Source organism: Hyperoodon ampullatus (assembly GCF_949752795.1).
Source record: "Hyperoodon ampullatus genome assembly, chromosome: 19".
Classification (NCBI taxonomy): Eukaryota; Metazoa; Chordata; class Mammalia; order Artiodactyla; family Ziphiidae; genus Hyperoodon; species Hyperoodon ampullatus.
In genome coordinates this window covers 8512405-8521039 of record NC_136932.1, presented here as the reverse complement: position 1 = coordinate 8521039, position 8635 = coordinate 8512405, and positions in this window count along the sequence as shown.

Below are 8635 nucleotides of genomic sequence, written 5' to 3'. Positions count from 1 at the left end.
GCATCAACCCTAGGTCTCTGGTTAATTTCAAACCCATTCTTTCCAAAGTCTGACACTGTAGGGAACTTAAAGAATAAAATAATATAGCGTCAAAATAAAAAAAAAATAATAGTAATAATAGTAATAATATAGCGTCAGCACCATTAAAACACTGATAACCCCGGACACCACACACACACACACACACACACACACACACACTAAAAGTTAGGTGACAGCACAAAATAGCTTTTGGAGGGCTGCTGAGGCCAGGCACCACACGCAAGGACAGCTCAGGGTGTGGTACTGGCAGTAAATGTCACAGTTTGGAGGAGAGAGAAGCCACTAAGGACAGCAGGGATGGCTGAAGACTTTGCAGAGGGAGGAGAGGGATTTAATGGGTGGGTAAGAGTTGTGGTGGGAAGGACAGGAGCAAAGGTACACAGGTGGGGATTCAGTGGCAGTGAGGAGATCAGACTGGTCTACTCCATCCTGATAACTTCTGTCCGCCCACTCATCATCCCTGTAAACAGGCCTGCCCTTAACTTCTGCGGATCTTGGGGCAAGAGTACCAATAAAAAGCTGCAAACAAAATTTCTAAATATTTAAAAGTTATGGGACTTCCCTGGTGGCGCAGTGGTTAAGAATTCTCCTGCCAATGCAGGGGACACGGGTTCGATCCCTGGTCTGGGAAGATCCCACATGCCGCGGAGCAACTAAGCCCGTGTGCCACAACTACTGAGCCCGCGTGCTGCAACTATTGTGCAGCACGCGGGCTCAGTAGTTGCGCGCCTAGAGCCCATGCTCCGCAACAAGAGAAGCCACTGCAATGAGAAGCCTGCGCACTGCAACGAAGAGTAGCCCCCGCTCGCCACAACTAGAGAGAAAGCCCGCACGCAGCAACGAAGACCCAATGCAGCCAAAAAATAAACAAATAAATAAAAAGAAAACAAAATAAAAGTTATAACAAGGACCTACTGCATAGCACAGGGAACTCTGCTCAGTATTCTGTAATAACCTAAATGGGAAAAGAATTTGAAAAAGAATAGATACATGTATAGGCATAACTGAATCACTTTGCTGTACACCTGAAACTAATACAACATTGTTAATCCACTATAATCCAATATAAAATAAAAATTAAAAAAAATACAAGTTATAAATCAAATGTTAAATAAGACCTATCTCTTACCTTGACAAATCTACTTTCAAAATCACTTTGGAGTTTAGTGCTGGAATGTGGCGGCGCTGCCCCACCTACCTACTTTCTCTTCCCACCAGCAGTTCCTTTCTGCTCTGCTCAGGTGAGGACACCTCCCCAGCCCACGTGTGCAAGCTCCACCCACCCCCGTAACCAACCCGCCCTTGACCACCATCAACCCTGAGGGTATCCACACTTGTATTTGGCCTGCCCTTGGTGGGAAGGATGGATGGGGAAGGAGCTCTGCAGGCCTTGGAAACAGTCTGGGGGTCACTTAGATAGGAAATTCTGGGGATCAGTGAGGCCCTCAGCTCAGGTACAAAATTTAAGGCTGTCAAGAAACTCAGTAATAACGATAAATAATACTTTAATGCGATATTTTATTTATTTATTTTTTTTTTGCGGTACACAGGCCTCTCACTGTTGTGGCCTCTCCCGTTGCGGAGCACCAGCTCCGGACGCGCAGGCTCAGCGGCCACGGCTCACGGGCCCAGCCGCTCCGCGGCATGTGGGATCCTCCCGGACCAGGGCACGAACCCGTGTCCCCTGCATCGGCAGGCGGACTCTCAACCACTGCGCCACCAGGGAAGCCCTAATGCGATATTTTAAAAATCAAAATTAATGTAAAAGACCCATAATAAACAAAATATCAAAATTTTTAATAAAGATGGGATCGGTATTACTGATTTTTTTTTTTTGATTCAGACTTTAATATAGTTCCACACAGGGCTTGGCCAGGAACCCAGAGCATGATCTAGAAGGGATCGTAGAGGGGGCCCTGTAGGCTCTGGGTAGGCGCATCTGGGTAGGCGCATCCCATGGACTCTTTGTTCTGTGGGGTAGAGAGCAACGGGAGGCTCCCAGAACAGAGGACCCTCTTTTTTAGAGCCTAAGGGTGATGCGTACTGAGCTCCATGAGGCATCCAGCATCTAGCAGAGGATCTGGCATGTAGTAGACGCTCAATAAATACTTCTTTTTTTTTTTTTTTTCGCCGTACGCCGGCCTCTCACTGTTGTGGCCTCTCCCGTTGCGGAGCACAGGCTCCGGACGCACAGGCTCATGTGGCCATGGCTCAGGGGCCCAGCCGCTCCGCGGCATGTGGGATCCTTCCGGACCGGGGCACGAACCCATGTCCCCTGCATCGGCAGGTGGACTCTCAACCACTGCGCCACCAGGGAAGCCCAATAAATATTTCTTGAATAAGCAAATGGATAGCACTAACTTCCAAAATCAATCACAGTCATATCCATTACAAGGTTCCTGGGACAGTGACTCACAGCGCAGCCCCAGCACCCCTGTTATCATCACGTTGTTGTCGCCTGGGTCAAGGCCATGAGTCAGAGGACAGAGGCAGAGAATGTGTCTAGACTTAGAGAAGAGACTGAGAGAGGATCCTGGACCGGTGGGGGGCAGGAGGAGGCAAGGCTGTGGTTGAAGAGAGTGTGAGGCCCAGGAGGAGATACAGGTGAGATGGAGGCCAGGGGTCTCAGAGGCTCAACCAGAGCTGGGTTTGGAAGACGGAGGAAGAGGGAGGGGACCCAGGCTTAGGGTGGCGGATGGGGAGGGGAGGAAAGAGCTAGTTCTGGGAGGACCAAGGGGCAGCCCAGGGAGTTAGCCAGAGTAAGACGCAGGGGAGGAAGCTACGGGGGCTGGCAGGAAGAGCACAGGACCTGGAAGGAGTGACCGGTGTGTGTGTTTCTGCACAGTGATTAGAGGCCTGGAGAAAGGGAGTGAAAGCCTCGAATGGGGATCCCAGGAGCCAAGAACAGGTCCTTTCCTCAAGAAATGTTCTGGGCGGACCCCTCTCCCCCGACTCGGGTTACACGCTGGTGATTCCTATTTCAGGCCCTAAGCCCTAGTCCGATCGCCTGGCCTCCACTCCCTCCTCCCTCCCTCTTACCTCTACCTTCCCCAGGGAGGGACAAACACACTTGATATATGAAGTGTTTCCACCTCTATGCTTGGGAATCCCACAAAGGCTCCAGTGTGTGGTGGCCCCTCCTCCCCTCCCCTGCAGTCCCTCCCTTTCATCCTTCTGTCTGGGAGTCTGGGAATGCCTCCTTTTCCCTGGGGGTGTCAGAGAGAAGGTGGACAAGCTGTGGGTTGGGAGGTTCCCTGTCCTCTCCAGCCATGTCCCTTCCATGGCGGGTGGTCGGGCACGGAATGATGACCACTGGTTTCTTTGGCTTCCCACAAGGGCCCGGGTTCTGGAGGTCAGAGGGTGGGTGGGAGGGCTTTGCTTCTAATTTGCCTCTTTGCTTACCCTTCCCACCTCACTCCTTGCTGCCAAAGCCCCCTCCCACAGGTTGGGGGTGTGTTTTCTCCATACAGGAACCCAAAGGAGAAAGAAAACTGAGTTTTCAAATGCACCCTATGTGCCAGGCATGGTGCTAGGCCATTTTACAAAAGTCATCTCAATTCCTTCCTGGAAAGTTGTTTGTTTTTCTTTTAAATTAATTAATTTATTTATTTTTGGCTGCATTGGGTCTTTGTTGCTGCGCACGGGCTTTCTCTAGTTGTGGCGAGCAGGGGTCACTCTTCCTTGCGGTGCACAGGCTTTTCATTGCAGTGGCTTCTCTTTGTTGCAGAGCACGGGCTCTAGGCATGTGGGCATCAGTAGTTGTGGCACATGGGCTTAGCTGCTCCACAGCATGTGGGATCTTCCCAGACCAGGGCTCGAACCTGTGTCCTCTGCATTGGCAGGCGGATTCTTAACCACTGTGCCACCAGGGAAGTCCCCCTGGAAAGTTTTTGAAATAGGTATTTTTACTGCCGAAGACAAGGCGAGGCAAACAAAGTTGGACGTAGTATGGCACAGGGTTCAAGACGATGGACTTAGGCAACAGACAGACCTGGGACCAAATCCCAGCTCTCGGCTTCATGAGCTCTATGAATGGTGCAAGATTTTTATCCGCCAAAGCTTCAGTTTCCCCATCCCTAAAGGAAGGGTATAAGGCTCTTCACAGGCTTGTTGGAAGTATTAAGTAAGATATGGTTCATGAACTACATGGGAAGAGGTATGTAGTAGATGCTGAGATTATTACTTTTGAACAGTCCCATAACTGGTAGGGGGCAGGGCAACCCCTCAGCTTTCCACTCCCCGACAAAGCTCTTCTCAAGTGGGCCGGAGCCCTTGGCCCAGTGGAGTGGGCTAGGGGGGACAATGAGGCTAAGCGGAGTCAGCAAGCCAGTGTGTGTGTGTGTGTGTGTGTGTGTGTGTGTGTGTGTGTGTGTGTATCGGAGAGAACTCCCTTCCAATTCCCAGGGACCCTCTGTGGAAGTACAGATGGCGTGAGGACTCTAAAAGAGCCTGAAGTCAGGGAGCCCTGAGGACACAGACATCTCACTTCCCACCCACAGGCAGGGGGAGGACCCACTGCAACACCATGGGTGGTCTCCTGGACCAGCTCCTCCTCTGATTCAGGGAGAAGCTGCAGCTGGCCTTAGGCCACACCAGCCACTCACACCACCAGCCACACCACGTGTCCATCACGGACTCTTCCTGCCCCAGTAGTACAGCAAAGAGTGGAAATGGGCACACTCAGGGTGTCTGGAATAACGTTTTAGGTGTGAACAAGCGAGATGATGTGCTGAGCATACAAACACAGGTCCCAGGCACCCATGCGGGGGATATGATTTGGGTTTATGTGCGTTACAGCTTATATGCGAGGGGGTGCCTGTGTGCATACACATTTGTGGTCACACAACTTCCAGACTTACCCTGGGGTCCCTGGGTGTATGTGGGTGCCATGTGCCAGGATATGTGCATGTGTCCACGTGTGTGACTGCACGTCAGACAAACTCCCTGGAGCTGGGGCTCTGCAGGAAGGGTCAGATGGCAGTCTGAGACACTTTTCATGTGTCAGGAAAACCAGGCTCCCCTTTCAGGAAGCCTTCCCAAGGAAAATAAACTAGCCCAGCTCCTGGGGCAAAGGGGGAGGGAGCGGGGCATGGGGAAAGAGAGAAGGTGACTGAGCATGGTGGAGGAGGTCACGGAGCAAGGCAGTCAAATGACACCCCTTTGACCCCACCCGATGACCCCATCCTGATCTCTGGAAATTCTCTTCCTTTCACTTTGTCTTAAGAGGGCTTTGTCCTCTTGCTTCTCTTCAGATCTTTTTTCTCCTTTCCATCACTCTTCTCTCCCTTCTCCCTCCCACTTCCTCTCTTCCTCCCCATTCCTACTACTCTGGCTGCCTGCCAATCACCTCTGCTTCTCTCTCACCTCCGCTGCAGAAGCCAAAGCCATGGTCCACCTATGAGAACAGGTGGTCAGAAAATCCCGATAAGCAGGTACAGGTGTACCAGTTGTTATTAAGAAGCCCCTGACTGGTGCCTCTAGCAATGGAGGGGATTTTTCTCTCTTGATAATTGACTACGTCATTTATCCGATGTTTATTAAACACCTGGTTTGTGCCAGGCACTATGGTTGGCTCTAGAACTACAATAAATGGGCTCTGCCTTGTGGAAATTTCAGACCGATAGGGGAGTCGGAAATTAATCAAAGCCACGTCCATAACATAAAATTAAAACAATGTTGAGGGAGTTCCCTGGTGGTCCAGTCGTTAGGACACTGCGTTTTCACTGCCAAGGGCCTGGGGTTCAACCCTTGGTAGGGGAACTAAGATTCCATAAGCTGTGTGGCGCAGCTGAAAAAAAAAAATGTTGAGGGCTTCAGAGAGAGGAATACATAGTACATATAAGTATTGTGAGAGCCTCTAATGGGGGAATTAACATGGTCAGGGGATGAGCAAGATTCACTAAGGAAGTGATTAGTCTAGGTTGGAGGGAAAAGTAAGAGTTAACCAGGCCAAGGAGTGGGGGGAGTGGGTGTGGAGTGAGACAGATTATTGGATTGTTGTAGGCAGAGGGAACAGCATGTGGAAAGGCCCTGAGGCCAGAGGGAGTGAGGTCCATTTGTGTAACTGAAGAAAGGCTGTGTGGTGAGGAGAGAGAGGGAACTTAGACGGGGCTGCAGCAAGCTGTGCATGCTCTCCTAGGCTGTGTTAAGGATCATTTGTCTAGACAAAATGCCAATATGCTTTGTAAGTATGATATCTTTTATAATTTTTTTAAGAAAGCATACATTGGGCTTCCCTGGTGGCGCAGTGGTTGGGAGTCCGCCTGCCGATGCAGGGGACATGGGTTCGTGCCCCGGTCTGGGAGGATCCCGCGTGCCGCGGAGCGGCTGGGCCCGTGAGCCATGGCCGCTGGGCCTGTGCGTCCGGAGCCTGTGCTCCGCAACGGGAGAGGCCACGACAGTGAGAGGCCCACATAACGCAAAAAAAAAAAAAAAAAAAAAAAAAAAAAAAAAAAAAAAAAAAGAAAGCATACATTCATTAAGACTTTTAAATGATTTTATGTTTTTTCACCACAACAACATCCACACATATTTGAAGAAGAATGGTACACAGATCTGGGGACTTTCCTGGTGGCACAGTGGTTAAGAATATGCCTGCCAACGCAGGGGACACGGGTTCGATCCCTGGCCCGGGAAGATCCCACATGCCGCGGAGCAACTACGCCCGTGCACCACAACTACCGAGCCTGCGCTCTAGAGCCCGCGAGCCACAACTACTGAGCCCGAGTGCCACAGCTACTGAAGCCCGCACGCCTAGAGCCTGTGCTCCGCAGCAAGAGAAGCCACCGCAATGAGAAACCCACGTGCAGCAACGAAGACCCAACACAGCCATAAATAAATACATTTATTAAAAAAAAATAGTACACAGATCTGGGAGACAGTGGGAAATCTGCAATCTACAGATTCTGTTGGGTCCACTTATGAATTCCCAGGGCACCCACAGGTTGTAGGTCACTGTGCTGGGGAAGAGAGGAAAGGATGGGGTAGAGAATCACCTCAGTGTGTTGCCAGCGTCCGGGTCAGACAGAAAAAGCCAAGCTGAGCTGAGCTCCACACACTCTCCTCCCGCAGCGTCTGACCCTGGCCCTCCGCCACCCCAGCCATGTGCTTAGCCCCTAACAGCTGGAGTGGCTTGTGCTGGGGGCGGGGCTGGGAGAAGGATGAGACAGCTGAGCAGGGAGGGGAGAAAAAAGGAGTAAGAGCGCTGCTCAAAGCAGGGCCTGCGACCAGGAGCATCAGCTTCGCCTGGAAAGCTGCTGGGAATTCAAATTCTCAGCCCCACCCTTGACCTACTGAATCAAAATCTTGAAGCAAGGTGGCCTCTGTGGCATTATGTTTTAACAACCCCAGCAGGTGTCACTTAGGCACTGCTGAAGTCTAAAAACCAGCAGTACAGAGGGGTGCGAAGTGCTCTAGGCTGAATCTGTGGAAATAGGAGTTGAATCCTCATTCGTCCAGCCTGTCAGCCATCCAGCCATCCCGTCTTGCTGGATACTCTGTTCATGGAAGCCTTTCTGAGGGAAAGGCACAGAGATGGAAATAACGTGGCTCCCTCAGGCCCAGCACCGCCCCCCCACCGTAGCCTCTCCACTGCCTCTGTCTGGCCTCTTGTTCTGGGACCCCCCATCCTAGCCCATGTGTGTGGGGTGGGGGAGGGGAAGTGTCTCAGGAGGGGTGGCCAGCGAGGCTTCCTGGCAGATCCAGCTGTCCTTTCCAATCCACACCTCACCCCCGCCCCCCATCCCCAGCTCCCTCACAACAAGCACACCCAGCAGCTGCAGGAAGCGCCCAGCCTGGCCCAACTCTAACCCCAATGTCCCCCAGCTCCGGGGGAAGTGGAGTTCAACCTGTTCTTCCCTGATGACCCTCCCAGACCCACCACAGCCTGGACCCATGACATCTCCCAAACCCTCCTCTCCTTCCCCGCAAACCTCCCCTCTTGAAGGGATTGGGAAAAACTGTCACAAGCCATGTCCCCACCCCAGTGCCCCCAGCCTGAGCCCCAGCCCCAGCTGTCAGCTCCTCAGGCCACAGCCCAGCCCCACTGAACGCCACCCCACACTGTGGGTGGGATCTCATCTCCACACAGGCCAGGCAGCTGGCTGGACCACCTGCCTCAGGAGAAACCAAATGGAAGGCGGAGAGGAAGGGCAGGGGTGGGGTTGCTCTGAGGGAAAGGAAACAGGGGTGAGAGGGCTGAGGTCAGGAAGTCTAGGCTGTTAGAGCTGGAAGGAATCTCAGGGATCAACCAGTTCAGTGTGGACATTTTACACCCCTCCCCCAGAAGGGGGAGAGAGTCAGGGTACCTGTACATCGGAGAGCGCCGTCCCCCAACCGACCCTAGTCCACTTCATCATACAGCGTCTTCCTCGAGTGAACTGCGTATTTCTTCTCCCCTGTCACTCATTCTACTACTCCTGCCTGCTCACAACTGATATTAAGTTCGTTAGGTCATCTCGTATTCGCTCCATGTTTATAACTTTTTGTAGCTTAGGAGTGTGTGTGTGTGTGTGTGTGTGTGTGTGTGTGTACTGCCTCCACCATCAGACTGAGGGTTTCCCAAGGACAAAGCCTATGTCTCTACCATCAGTCT